Source organism: Anastrepha ludens, chromosome 6, assembly GCF_028408465.1.
Source record: "Anastrepha ludens isolate Willacy chromosome 6, idAnaLude1.1, whole genome shotgun sequence".
Lineage (NCBI taxonomy): Eukaryota > Metazoa > Arthropoda > Insecta > Diptera > Tephritidae > Anastrepha > Anastrepha ludens.
This window is the reverse complement of record NC_071502.1, coordinates 11517747-11533655: the sequence shown is the minus strand read 5'-3', so window position 1 is coordinate 11533655 and position 15909 is coordinate 11517747. Positions and strand designations below refer to the sequence as shown.

General features: G+C 40.6%; 1 protein-coding gene across 4 annotated transcripts in view; it reads right to left on the bottom strand.

Moving 5' to 3' along the window:
• The window catches only part of LOC128865925 (protein salivary glands marred), a 53419-nt gene that overhangs the window by 25632 nt on the left and 11878 nt on the right, over nt 1-15909 (bottom strand). The window lies entirely within an intron of this gene.

Here is a 15909-nt window from a genome sequence, read left to right as displayed (position 1 = left end):
CGGACAGTTGGGGGAATTCATTTCGATATATACAAGGGCGGTTCAATAAGTGCCCGTGTTTGATGACAGAGGGCGTTCCCGAGGGAAGTTGGTGTTAGCATCGTGAGCTGCCATCTATCAAACGACGGCAAAACTAATTTTAGACTGATTGATAGGTTAGTTCGGACTTGGCAGCTATTCGAGTAATTCGCTTTTAGTTTTTGGAGATAAAAGCAAAGTTAGATGCTGTTTATCGGGACGATTCGCCATCTAGGACCACACTATTTGTTCAACGAATTTAGACGTGGCGAACATCCGTTTTTTATGAGGAGCAACCGAGACGCCCGGCAGACGTGGGTACCGAGGAAATCATTCAATAAGTCCACGACATGATTCTCGCTGATCGACGAAGGAAAGTGCGTCAAGTAACAGAGGCCATGGGTGTGTCGAGCGGAACGGTAATTAATATTTTACATGATAAGTTGGCGATGGAAAAATTGTTTATGGCCCGATGGGTACCACGATTGCTCACAAGCAACAGCAAACAGATGCGGCTGTTAACTTCGAAACAGTGTTCGGAGCAATTTGAGCGAGATCCGAAGGAATTCTTGCGTCGAGTTGTCAACGTTGATGAAACCTGGATTCATCATTACACACCGGATAACTAAACAACAATTGAAATAATGGATTTCTCCCAGGGAGTCTGCCCCAAAGAAGGCTAAGACAGTTTCATCGGCCGCAGAGGTCATGGCGACGTTTTTTTGGGATGCGAACAGCGTCTTTGGTTTCTGTAACAATTTGATTTCGGAGACAGTAAGTTGTTAGCCTAAGGTTCCTATCCTCGCGATGGGATTACCACCTTGAATTTAGCTTGCGAGATTAGCTATTTGCTGGCAGCCGCTCGTTACGAGTCAGACGCTGCTTTCAGCCGCTTAATATAAGACAGACGCTGCTTGGTTTCTGGTTTTGGTCCGCGAGTGGTATTTTATTTCCCATCTGCCCTGCATATCTGCCGAGCTTTTCCCCATCCGCCACCCGGGGACGCGTCCGATGGGAGACTAGAAACTCCACACGGCCCTATGCTCCGCAACGGAGACGAAGGAATGATGATGATGATGACAGGCGTCATCCTCATCGATTTTTTAGAAGAAGGAAGAGCGATTAGCACTTGTATCCGGAGTTGTCGCCGCCAAACTTCATGAATTGCGTTATGAAGTGCTGCCGCACCCCCCGTATTCACCCGATCTGACTCCCTGCTACTTTTTCTTGTTCCCTAACATGCAGAAATGGCTCGCGGAAAAAAATTTAGTTCAAACGAGAAAGTCAGCGCCGAGACGGAGACGTATTTTGGGGAGCGCGACAAATCCTATTTTTTGGAGGGGTTCAAAAAATGGCTAGAGCGTTGGGAGAAGTGTATCTGGCAAACTATGTTGAAAAATAAAAAAAAAAATTCTTAAAAAATGGTGTCTTCATTTCTAACACGGGTACTTATTCAACCCCCCTCGTAGTACATATACTTACATACAGAAGTAAGTAAGAATCACGAGGTGTGATTTGGTTGAATGCATAAAGAATGGATACAAAAAATATTGGTCGAGCTAAAATCATTAGAACATAAAATTTGCGTAAGCTACCAAAACAATTTTTATTTTATTTTCTTCTTTCTTAAGCGCACTACGTTACGTTATGTTAAACAAAAAACTCATATCAATTCTCTTTGTTGTAAACAAAATGACGAAATTTAGATTGGACTTCTCTATTAGGCGATGGACATTAGTTTTTGTTACGGCATCTGCCGCTCTCCGCCAATTCATTTTAAACTGCTGCTAATTTTTTTTCTTGTTTTTTTTCTGCTTTTAGCAATTTTCTGTTAACAATTGCCCAATACTTTTGAATGGGTCGCAATTGTGCACAGTTTGGTGAGTTGTGGCCCTTTTGAGCAATATTTATACCGCGGTTGTCATACCAGCTCTTGGCAAGACGTCTGTAATGACACGATGCTAGATCCGACCAGAACAGAACTGTGCCTTTATGCTGCTTTATGAATGGCGGTAAACATTTTTGTAAACAGTCCTTCATATACATTTCCCGATTTATAGTGCCCGTGGTAATGAACGTTTTGCTTTTCATACCACCAAATATTTTTTAGGCCACTTGTCCAAAATTTTTAGCTTAAGGGCTACTGGAATTCCTCCTCTCTTCGTTGCAGTATGAAACTCAGCGCTCTGAATCTGCTTAAAGTCGGCTTTGAGGTATGTTTCAGCGTCCATAACCACACAACCATATTATGGATGTCTTGCCCGTATAATTTTCATGCACGTGCTTTACAGTGTGTGTGATTTGGTTGGAAAATCAAAACCAGCGATTGTTCGTGAGCTCGAACACTTTAAAGAAAATAAAGTTTTTGTTACCGCACCATTACTCGTTACAATGGTTCTGGTAGGCATCGCGAAACGTCAGGTGGTCATCAAAAGACTGCAACGAAGTGCCAATCAAATACCGAAAGAACTGAAAATATCTGACCGTAGCATCCGCCGTATACTGAAAAATAATTTCAAAGTCAGGGTTTACAAGATCCAAAAGTCGGATGATCTCACACCAAAGCAGCAACAAGTCAGACCTGAGAGAGTTAAGGAGCTGCTACGCTTAGTCGAAAGCGGTTAATTTCCGAACATTGTGTTTTCCGACGAGAAAATTTTTCAAATTGAGTAATTCGTAAACTCCCAAAACGATAGGGTTTATTTGACCGACCGTTCATATGAGAATTCGAGTTATCGATGGGCCACCAGGAGGCAGCACCCGCCACAGGTAATGGTTTGGGCAGCTGTAACCGGAAATATTATGGAAATATTATCGGGAAAGTATTCTGGAGGTTGCTGTGAAGCCGTGGGCAGACAAATATTTCGGTGGCAGACCATGGGCGTTTCAACAGGACTCGGCATCGTCTCATAAAGCGCGAGTGAACCAAGAATGGCTAAAAATCAACATTCCCAACATCATAACGACCACACAATGGCTCTCAAATTCACCAGACGTGAATCCGATGGATTAATCTCGTTGGGCCATTTTGGGGTCCGAACTAAAAGATTCACCAGTCTCGAGGCGCTGGAAAAACCCATTGTCCGCGAGTGGGCCAAAATACCTGTAAATCACATTCGGGCAGATTGCGATTGGTGTCTGGACCGTCTCAAGGCCATAGTCAAGGCAAAAGGTGGTCATATCGAGCAAAAGTAAATTGATTATTAATTTTGTATTATTCTCACACATGTTTTACTTTGAATTGAATAAAAGTAATTTTCCAAACTAAATTTATGGCCTTTTTAATTGGTTACACTTCGAGTGCCGGACCCTGTACCGCTCTTATTTCATTATTATCATTTATATGATTCCTTCGTATTTTGATTATATGATAGTAAACCTTCTTTTTTGCGCACTTTTTGCGCCTATGACCATCCCGGTAAGGTATCCAGTTCGTGTTGTTGAAGAGGAACTACACAAATTATTTCTCAGGAAAGCGCAGAAAAGATAGGGTTTATTTGACCGACCGTTCATATGAGAATTCGAGTTATCGATGGGCCACCAGGAGGCAGCACCCGCCACAGGTAATGGTTTGGGCAGCTGTAACCGGAAATATTATGGAAATATTATCGGGAAAGTATTCTGGAGGTTGCTGTGAAGCCGTGGGCAGACAAATATTTCGGTGGCAGACCATGGGCGTTTCAACAGGACTCGGCATCGTCTCATAAAGCGCGAGTGAACCAAGAATGGCTAAAAATCAACATTCCCAACATCATAACGACCACACAATGGCTCTCAAATTCACCAGACGTGAATCCGATGGATTAATCTCGTTGGGCCATTTTGGGGTCCGAACTAAAAGATTCACCAGTCTCGAGGCGCTGGAAAAACCCATTGTCCGCGAGTGGGCCAAAATACCTGTAAATCACATTCGGGCAGATTGCGATTGGTGTCTGGACCGTCTCAAGGCCATAGTCAAGGCAAAAGGTGGTCATATCGAGCAAAAGTAAATTGATTATTAATTTTGTATTATTCTCACACATGTTTTACTTTGAATTGAATAAAAGTAATTTTCCAAACTAAATTTATGGCCTTTTTAATTGGTTACACTTCGAGTGCCGGACCCTGTACCGCTCTTATTTCATTATTATCATTTATATGATTCCTTCGTATTTTGATTATATGATAGTAAACCTTCTTTTTTGCGCACTTTTTGCGCCTATGACCATCCCGGTAAGGTATCCAGTTCGTGTTGTTGAAGAGGAACTACACAAATTATTTCTCAGGAAAGCGCAGAAAAGATGGAACTCCATTTCTCCATGTGCTATTTCGAAAACCCTTTGGCCCCAATATGATATACGAGGGACCCAGAAAGTACTTTGGACTCCTCGCCATCTAATTTCCAAACTCGTAACTGTGTTTAGCGGTCATTGGACGATCGCCAGACACGCGGAAAAGCTAAGGTTGCCATTTAACCCCCATCGCAGAAGAAGGAGACTGTTGAGCACTTTCTCTGCAAATGTCCGGGTTTGGCAGCTAGACGACTAAGGTCACTGGGTGCTCCTTTCTTCGACAGCTTGCGGCAGTGCGCCAACCCAAATCCCATCAATCTTCTCCAATATGGCTGTAGACATCTGCCTGTTGGATCAAAACGGCGCTTTAGTGCTACTTGAGGAGTGCTAGACTGGCACTTCAACCATTTCACCTACCTACCTACCTACCTTAATTGAAATACTTTTTATTTACACCCAATTTGATAAAACTCCTCACACAATTTGTATCGACGAAAGAGTTAATACTTTTTGCTGCTATATTTTTTTACCGCAACTGTATGTGCAAGTTCAACAATCACGTGAACGTAAGTATGTATGTGTCCCACATGGACATGATTCATGACTTATGTCAAGCTGCCACAATGGCAATATACTAGTAGACATGCATACACATATTTACTAATATTTATTATGTTCAGTGGAGTGACGCGTGCGAAGTGAACCATCGCATTCCAATAAAATGTCGACAAATTTAAATTGAGGCATGAAAGGGGCGTCCCACGGACCAGTATCGGCGAAAGAACAATTGAAGCGAGCGGAACAAGGGTATCAAATTGTGAAAGCACAAAGCATTTACAGGAAAAAATCAAAATCTGTAAAATCGAGCAGAACGGATTCTACTTATCGTGGTTGTTTATATTCAAAATGATAAGAGACAAAGCTTCGTGCAAACGCTTGATGCAAACTGCTGAATTATTTGTCTGGATTAAGTTTGTGTGCACAATTTAAGCGTTTACTTAGTTGAAAATGAGTTGAAATTTAGTACGCTGGCGGCAAAACTGCTCGGTCAATGCTCGAAATGAGCTTGTTTTGTTAAGCCATTGGCTCTTGTTTGTATTTGTTTGTTTGGTTGGGCGGTGACACTGGGTGGCAGCCACTTATCAAGCAACCATTTAAAATTCTTATCATTCAATTTAAACGAATGTTTACAAAAAAGATAAATTTATTTTTTTTTTCTGTCAATTTAGTGCAAGTGCCTTAGTCACTGGCTTCTATGACTCTTACATATATTCGTCAGCATGAAGAAGAATTGGGAATAAAATTGAAATATATGCAGGTATGAGGTATTATCTTACTTAGTTATTAGTTAGTTAATAGTTAAAATTAAAAAAGTAATAGAGATTTAATAGTTTTTGAATAAGAACCCAATTCCGGTGAGACACAGAGATATAGGAAGCTGGACAACAAGATTGTCGCAGCAAAATCCTCATATAGGGACCCTCACTGCTCAAAAACAAATCAGACTGCACAGTCCCCGACTTAACTTCAAGAAGGACTTTCGGTGAGTTTTCCACCAAGAGCCGAATGGAGGAAAGGAAAAGTGATTGGTGCATTCGACATTGAAATCTACACTGATAATGCCAAGATGAACTGTGGTGTTGGAGCTGTCCTCTATTCGGAGCCGCTCAACATATCGAAATCAATCCGACTTTCTGACTATGCCAGTGAATTCCAGGCAGAACTATTAGAAATCAGAGAAGCATGCAAATCACTAAAATGCTACAAAGAAATTTGTGCAAGAGTAGCCATCTTTTCAGACAGTCAAGCAGCTATTAAGGCCTTAGATTCCAATTCCATTGCATCCAAGTTAGTGTTACAGTGCAGAAAGGAACTAGAGCTGCTTGGTCACTGCCTTCAAATTTTTCTGATATGGGTTCCTATCCATAGGAACATAGAGGGTAATGAGATGGCCGATGAGCTAGCAAGAAAAGATTCGGCATTAGAAATAACAGAAGCGGTGGCGGTTGCTACCCCTTATAACACAATAAAAACATCCATTGCTTCGCACTACTATGCTTTAGCCGAAATAAGGTGGAAGCAATTAACTTCATGTACTACAACAAAAAACACATGGCCGTCGTACAAAATCCAAAGAACGAATCCCCTGTTAGGATGCTCTCGGCCAAACATTTCACGTATAACTGCAACCCTTACAGGTCACTGGAAAGTAGGGGATCACGCAACCAGACTTAATCTGTCTTTCAATCCCATCTGGAGAAGGCGTGAAGCGGAAGTGGTTAAGGAAAGACGTTTCCACTATTTATGCGAATATCCAGGTCTATCTAGAGCAAGACTTCGCTCTTTCGGCAAGCCCTTCTTACAACAAATTAATGAAATCTCAGACATAGAGATAAAAAGTTTGCTGTTATATCCCTAGATCTCACGAAATGGATCTAACTTAAAAAAAAAAACACCAATCCAATTCAATATAACACATGGGCTGAAAAGTCGCGGGCTTAACACATAGACGGCACTAATTTCATTTTAATTCACCTCTTTTTCAGATAGTACTAACCTTAAAAAGGCAACTGTTAAAAGTTCATGATATTCTATTCATTAGGATGTGAGTTATTGCGCTAAGAGTGAAGCTAATTTTCTTATTTTTGAAAGAATGGACCAAAAAGAGTTTCGTGTTTTAATTTTACACAGCTTCTTGATGGGGAAAAATATCGTTCAAGCCAAGCAATGGTAACGATGGTTTGCTACATTCCCACGACAGTCAGTTCTACGTTCCACGACAGTTGGATCTACGTAACCGGAACGATCCGGCCAAGGACTGTCCCTTCAGCAGCATTCCCAGTATATATATGGGGATTGCTTATGCTGCTACAACAACAACATGGCTTGCATAAAAAAAATCATCAAAATCGCTTTGAATGCTCGAAAAGTGAAGTTGCATGAGTTAGCTGACATCGTAAAGTTATCAAAAGAACGAGTGGGCATGAACATTTGTCTACAGTCTGTTACACAAGAGCGTTGTCACTGTTAAATAATAACAATTGATTTTTCGAAAATTCGCAAACTTATTGATAATTTGGTCATCAATACTCAATGCAAATACCTCAGTAGCAAGTCCAATTTCCTGCATTGTCAATTATGACCTGGCACCGTTGGGGCATTGAATTGAATTGAATTTGAATTTGAAAAGGTCGAGCCAAGGAGCACCAGGAGATTTGGTGGCTCCTAAAACACTCAGGCTAAAAAAGCCCATTGTATTTAAAGCTCTGGAAAGGGGGTAGATAGTCAAGGAGGGAGGGAGAAAAGTATCATAGAAAGAGATAGGAAAGAATAGAGACAGAGATAGAGATAGTTAGTCCTGTGAGAATTTTCCAGATTCTTTGACAAATTTGTAAATATCCTCCAGTTTTAGAGAACGAATAATACTCATTCTCATGACATCGGAACCCAATACTCGTAGTCGCGCTCTAGCAAAGGCAGGACACTCACAGAGAAAGTGCTCAGTGCTATCCGCCTCCTCCAAGCACGACAGGCATACCGGGTCCTCGATGATTCCAATGGTGGCCATATGCTGACCCCATGGGTTGTGTCCTGTAATGATGCCGACCATCAACCGAATGTCTTTCCTTCTAAGTTTTAGTAGAAAGTTTGACAGTTTTCTGTTCGGACTCGTCACAAAACACTTTGCAGTTCTGCAGCGTTCTAGACCGGACCATCGCTCTTTATGTAGATTGCCTACATAATCGTTGATCCAGTTCTTGATTCCTGCGGGACTGATTCCGATTATTGGCTCTGGCCCCTGTGGAGGCACCGCTGATCCACGGTTGGCCAATTCGTCGGCAATTTCGTTTCCTTGAACACCGGAGTGTCCTGGAACCCATATAAGTACAAGCCTGTTCTGTTTTGCGACAGAATTAAGCTTCTTCTTACATTCTTGAACAATCTTTGAGGTTTGCTTCGCGTTCTCCAGGGCCTTCAATGCAGCCTGACTGTCACTGAAGACTCCAATCTGTTTCCCGCTCCATCTCCTCTCGATTATCCATTCGGCTACTTTTAGGATGGCAAAAACTTCTGTTTGGAAGACAGTTGCCATTCCCCCCATAGCGTAGTGATACTTATTACTATCGTTTAAGTACCATCCGGCTCCAGACCCTATTTCAGTCTTGGACCCATCGGTAAAGAAAATATCCGTCAAACCTCCCTGCATGCCTCCTGGATTGCTCCATTGCTCACGCAATGGAAATCTGACATCAAATTTCCTTCCGAATGAAACTGTGGGTATCAGGTCATCTTTAGGTGCCAAAAACAGTGGATACTGCTCCGACAGCAACTTAAAGATTTCTCTGTGTCCCGAAGCTCCATCTTCGTGCCAGAAACCATATTTATGGAGTCTACACATAGCTTTTATTGCTTCCTGTTGTATCTTAAGATCCAGGGGGAGCAAATCAAGCATAGCATTTAGGGCATCTCCAGAGGTTGTACTCATGGCACCCGTGATGCATAAACATACACTTCTTTGCAGCCTGTATAGTTCCCGGATTGTGGACTTAACCATGCTCCGTCGCCACCAGACCACAGAAGCGTAAGTGATGATTGGTCTGATAAGTGCCGTGTATATCCATAGGACCACAGCAGGTTTCAGACCCCAAGTTTTGCCAAAGGCTCTACGGCATTGCTGAAAAATCTTCAATGCACGATTCACCTTCAGTGAAACGTGTGTCTCCCAAGTCAGCTTCTTATCCAAGATTACTCCTAGATATTTAACTTCGTTGGAAAGACCAAGTGTCACACCTTTCAGTGTTGGAAGACTGAGTCCCTCCAATTTCCGTTTTCTCGTAAACAAGACTATAGTTGTTTTGTTCGGATTAACGGAAAGACCTTGTCTCATGCACCAATCATCGATTTTGTCAAGAATCCTCTGCACTTTCGTGCAAAGCCTCCTTAAGGATTTATCCGATGTTAGCGCACAGACGTCGTCCGCATATGCTTGGACGTGAAAGCCGAGTTCCTGCATCTCCACTAATAGGGAGTCTACGACGAAGCACCACAGCAGCGGAGAAAGAACACCCCCTTGGGGACATCCTTGCTTGGCCCTGACTGTGATTTGCTCGTCATCGCTCCCACCAGCGGTTAACAGCCTCTCAGAGAGCATGGAGTATATCCATTTTATAATGGCTTGATTAACTCCGTGTCGTTCGGCAGAAGAACATATCGAGTCGAAAGTGGCATTATCAAAAGCCCCCTCAATGTCCACGAACACGCCCATTGTGTATTCGTCAGCTACCAGCCCAGCTTCAATCTTGCTAACAAGATCGTGTAAGGCTGATTCACATGATTTTCCACTCTGGAAAGCGTGTTGATTTCTACTAAGTGGACTTCTCGGCAATACCCCCACTCGAATATGTTTCTCCACCACTCGTTCCAGACTTTTCAACATGAACGATGTCAAACTGATTGGTCTGAAACTTTTTGCTAGGGAATAGTCATCTTTTCCTGGTTTCGGAATAAATACTACTCTTACGCGTCGCCATTGGGATGGTATATAACCAAATGCAAGACAGGCTGTGAAGATCCTTTTCAGGGCCTCAATCAGCCTGTCTCCTCCTTTTTTAAGCATTGCTGGATATATTTCGTCAGGTCCAGGGGACTTAAAGTTCTCAAAGGAAGATAAGGAAAACCTTATCGATTCCCTTGTCACTATCCGACTAGCAATATACCAGCTGTACCTAGAGGTTCCACCGTTGCCACCGTTGTTGTTCATGCCACTCTCAACTTCAGAGATAGTTCTACTACCCGGAAAGTGAGTTTCGAGTAGAGCATTAAACGTTTCCGATTTGGAAATGGTGTATGAACCATCAGGTTTTCGAATGGAATCCAGCCTTACTGAGCGGTCTAAATGAAGGACCTTACAAAGTCTCGCTGTTTCCCTCATTTCTTCGACGTTACTGCAGAAATTTCTATAGGATTCAAGTTTGGCTTGCCGTACTTTTTTCTTATATTCTCTCTGTGTAAGTCGATGATTGGCCCAGTCCTCTTCTGTTTTGGTCTTCAAGGCCTTATTAAGAAGTTTCCTGGACCGTACACGAAGCTTCGACAGTTCAGGGTTCCACCAAGGAACCGCTTTCCCCTGTCTGCTTTGCCTGAGTGGACACAGTTCCTCAAAGCAATTGATTAAAGTACCTTCTAATTTCTTAGTCGCATCTTCAATCATTTCTGCTGATTTGAGTTTTTTCAGGTTTGGTAATCGCTCTGTTACAAGCTCACCATACCTGTCCCAGTCCACATTTCGAGGATTCCTACCGGAAGGTATTGATATTGTGTCAATTCCCAGTCGGAATTCGATAAGACGATGATCAGAAAGAGAGTCCTCCTCCAAAACTCGCCATCGGTTGATTTGATTTCCAACTGACCTATTGGTAAGTGTTAAATCAATCACCTCTTGTCTCCTTCTGGTCACAAAAGTTGGTTTGTTACCAGTGTTTTGAATGACCAAATCGGATGACAGGATAAAATCCAGTAGCTTGAGACCTCTGGGGTTGCATTTGCTGCTTCCCCACACAATGTTCTGTGAATTTGCGTCACAGCCCACTATTAGCCCCACATTGGGGCATACTTTCCACTAGTTTTTCTGCATATTCTACCGGAAAACACCTCCAAATTTGTCGAGAAAGTTGATCTAAATTACATGGCTTGCGTCGGAAATGCCCAGAAGGAGGATTCATCAGAAAAAATTACGTTGCTCTAATCGCGGTCCAAGTTTTCCTTCCCCATTCCACTCGTTTTTCAACGTGTTTTGCACTCAACATTGGTTTCTCCAAAGTACTGCGATATTTTGGTTTATTGGCAAGTAAGTGCCTGCGAATTGTTCCGTAAGATATGTCAACACCTTTCACTTTCAATTTCACAACAGCCCCACGTAAAGTCAAAGTTGGATCTTTCGAGAACAATGCGAGAATCTTTTTTTCGTTTTTTTTTGAGACTTTTATCCACTTGCTAACGAACTGCATATTTCGCAGCAGCAGTTTGCGTTAATTTGGGTCCTTTTTCATGCAAACATAGAAAAATTGCCTCAAAGCGAGAGGCGTAAACAGCACTCATTTCGAAAAACCACTCAATTGAAGACTTAATTTGGCAGACAGCTCACTTTTTACAAAAAGCATGAAGGATTGAGGTGCCCTCTATGTCATAGAAAAAGAAACAGGACGCTCTGATTTCGCGTTTGCTTACTGTTGACTAAAAACAAGAACATGTTGATGATTCTGAGCAGTGTTTGGTCAGGTGTAAACGTAATAAACCAGAATTTTTGCATCGATATGGGACAAAGGATAAAACATGGATCCATCACTTCACTCTGGAATCAAAACGATCGTCATCTGAGTGGACAGCAACTGGTGAACCTCGTCCAAAGCGCATGAAGGCACAACAATCGGCTTGAAAGGTTACGGCCTCGGTATTTTGGGATTTGCTTGGTGTAATATTCATCGACTATCTTGAAGAAGGAAATTCCATCAGCAGTGAATATTATATAGCTTTATTGGAGCGCTTGAAGACCGCCGAAATTGTAAAGAAACGACCGCATATGGCAAAGAAAAAATTACAGTTTCATCAAGGCAACGCACCGTGTCACGAGTCAATCAAAACAATGTCAAAACTACATAAATTGTGCTTCAAATTACTTTCACATCCACCGTATTTGCTAGATTTGGTTCCCAGCGGCTACTGGCTGTTCGCAGACTTAAAATAATGCTCGCCGTTAAGAAATTTCGCTCGAATGAAGAGATTATCGTTGAAACTGAGGCCTATTTTAAGGCAAAAGATAAATCGTTCTACAAAAGTGGTATTGAAATGTTAGAGCGGCGCTGAAATTATAGCATTGTGCTTGATGGAAAGTACGCTGATGAATAAAGCAAATTTTGAATAAAAAAAAAACTTTTTCTTTGTTACGCCCGGGACTTTTCAGCCCATGTGTTAAACATAAAACCAAAGCAACACAAAATAAGAAAAACTCGAAATTTTCTTTCAAAGTAAAAGATTACGAAATTTCACGAGAACAAAAAAAGAAATAGTAAACACTAAACACAACATAGCGAAATTTGTGTACAAAAAAGAACCTTTTTAAAATGTCCACATTTGGCTAGTTTTCCTTTAGCCTCCAACGCCTAGCTCACTTGTTTCTACCCATCGATTCTAAAGGGTGGTTACATTTCAAGGGCCGATGCTGAATTTGAACCACACCTAAACGTCAACGACACCGTTGGACTTCTTTCTTTGGGGTTATTTGAAAGAAAATGTGTACGTCCATAAGCTAGCAACAATTCAAGAGCTAAAGGATGAGATAATTCGGCACATTAATGGCATAGAACCTCAGTTATGCCTCAGCGTCATCGAAAATTTGGACCATTGGATGGAGGTGTGCCGCCGAGGCCGCGGCGGCCATTTGGCCGATATTTTATTCTATACGTAATTGATCTATACCAATATTGTCATAATAAAGAGAAATAACAATAATTTCCTAAAAAAATTGTATTTTATTCAAAATCAACACCGGCCCTTGAAACTTAACCACCCTTTATGTATTTTTTTTTATATTTGGCCTCTCTTTTTTCTCTTGTGTCCTTTTTACTTGAAATAGATGAAACGACTCAGTCATCTCAGCCTGAAAGACACTACAGTTGTCGGGAAGCTGACCCTCGAGCTTTGAGCCATTTGCGTACACATGGATGGACTCGCCTTACACCGCCTCTTACACAAAAAAAAAAGATTATTAATTTTGATGTAATTATCTTCTATGTGAACTAAAAAACATCCAAAAACTTTTTTAAGCGACTTTTTTACCCAGTTGAAGAGTTTTTTTTTTCCTTGAAAAACCACTTTTTTTTTCTACCTTCCCCAAAAATTCGAATTTTACGTGTTTCTTAGTTCACATCGAAGATAATTACATCAAAATTAATAATCTTTTTTTTTTTCGTTTTCAGATGAAAATTGCAAGTTGTATCTTGTACAGAAGTTGGATACAGGCGCTCTGGGAATCTATTGATAACTTGGCTTACAATATATTGTTGGAGATTGTACAAATTTTTTTTTTTTTAGTTCAAATATATATTAAACTATCCCCAAAACTTCATTTGGCTAATTGTTTTTTTTCTCATCCTACAACGCTTCGCGAAAACTACTGAATTTAGGACATCTAATTGGCCCGCCGGCCTTAAAGTGTTCAACCTTATTGTCGCACTGCGGGCGATTAATCTTGCTTGTAAGTCTAATCAGGCCTCCAACCATTGTCTTGAATAAATTCATCGTCTGTCAAGACATATGGCATGTTGCGCCATTCAGCTAGAAAAAATAAGATTCACACCATACCAAACAATGACTTTTACAACATGCAGGGGTTGCTCTTGCACGTTGAAATGTGTCTCATCGCTCGTGATGAGCCAATTCGATATTCGCAGAGGTATTTTCTAAATTAAATTTCGCGTTTTTCAAGGTTCAAATTGTACTCCATTGACTATTCTAAAACGCTTGAGAAAAAGCAAATCGAGCAACAACAGTCAAAGTTATTCTATGTTCTCTTTCATCAAGTCCGGATGAAACACCCTGTACAATATGTACCTATGCCTCAATATGCAATCATTAATTTGCAAATGCCCACAGGTTAATTTGCTTCATTAACATTTAAGCTGTTATTATTAGCATTTGCATCAATAAATAGCTGATGTTCATTTAAGCCATTAAGAAGTAGGCGGCCATAGTAATTTACGGATCGATGTTCTAAGAAATGAAATAGGCTACAGACATGCGAAGTGTGTACATGATTGCATATTGAAATCGGTATAGCTGCATGTGTATGTGTGCAGTAATATGCACTGCCTTTTAATACACCACTCAAAGATAAGCCTAATAAAGACATGTCTCTTGAAGAGAAAAAAAATACTCAAAATCATATGGAATTAATTTAAATAAAAAATGTAGTAAACAAACAAATTTTAGTATAGAAATTATTTCTTTAGCGTTATTTTCCAATTACTATAATTTCCTGTTTGTGGGAATAAAAATATTTCTTTTGGAAATGCGATTATCCTATTTAGCAGCAAAATTTAAAGATACTTCAAATTCAACGGAAACTCTTGAGAGGTGCCTTTAATCCTTCGTAATGCGTTGCCACAACAATTTTTCCCCCAAATCTGTTCACCTGCATTTGAAGCTCTTTCCAAACTCTAAATTTTTTTGCGATAATTCCAGCAAACGAACATTCAAATTTTTGACCTCAAACGAAAAATCGCATTCAACCCAATTTCTTAAAAAACAAAACCCTAACATTTTTATCACCTTTAATACTCACATTTTACTAATTTATAGTATTTTTATAAATTGGTAAAATAGAAGTGGTTATTCTCTCTGAATATTATTTCGAAACTTTTCTCCCACAACCAAAACACGTCCCAAGAAATTATTTGAAAATTCTACGAAAAAGCGCTACGAAGGAACTCAGTGATGCCATTTTACTAATTTCGAATTCGCGATGTAGCCATTGATGGTGGGTTTTTCGTAGAATTTACAAAACTCGAAATACGCTGGATTCAGTGATAAGGCAGAATGAAAAATGCTGAATTCAGCGAAGATAATTTAGGCCCATTTTTTAAGAGCAAGTTGAGCTTTATTTGGTTTTAAAACTTGACTTACACTCAATGTGAAGTTTTTTTTAGATAGAAGGCAAATTCAGTACAGTTAAACTAGTTATTGCAGTGCCTCCACCAGTGTGCCTTTATCGTTGCCTGATTATAACTTGGTTCGCTTCAGTACCATTTCAAATTATCTTGAGATGTGAATTCGTCAAGGAATAGACTTAACTTCTAAGCGACCTCACAAACGTTTCGATGCATCTGATGCTACAGATCAGTGCTCCAATTTTATAACTACTAAGCATTTTTACTAAAAGAAGAAGTTGAGGTAGCCGAGAGAGTATCTGCAAGAGAAATCGACTTCTAATTCAGTAATTATTTGTTATATCCAAACCTTTCGAATAAAAGAAATCTGAGCGTCCACTGTATTCAAAATTATATTATATAATGGCCACAAATGGTTATTGTTGTTGTTGTAGAAGCATAAATATTTCCCATATATGACTTAAATTCGTGTCGATCCGGTAACGTAAAACCAATTACCGTGAAAACGACAACAAATAGTCTGATATGACCGATCCGTAAATTAGTAGTGTTTTTGTTTATACGAAAAAATATTGTCCTTCCCCGGTGTAGAAATTGTTCACTGTGGCACTCAATCTTGTAAGAAGGCATGTTTTTGGCCTTTTCAACGGTCGCCGTAACCAAACGGGTTACTGCTTGATTACCATTCGGGAGTGCGTAGGTTCGAAACTTCGTACATGAAACAGCAAAATGATAGAAACAGCGGTCGTCCCTCGGCAGACAATGACAAGCCTCCGAGTGTATTTCTGACATCAAAAAGCTTCTCATAAAAATGCCTGTCGTTCGGAGTCGATTTAAAACTGTGGGTCCCTCCATTTGTGGAACAACATCAAGACGCACGGCATAAATAGGAGGAGAAGCTCGGCCAAACGCCTAACAGAATTGTACGCGACAATTAATTATTTATTTTATTTTTG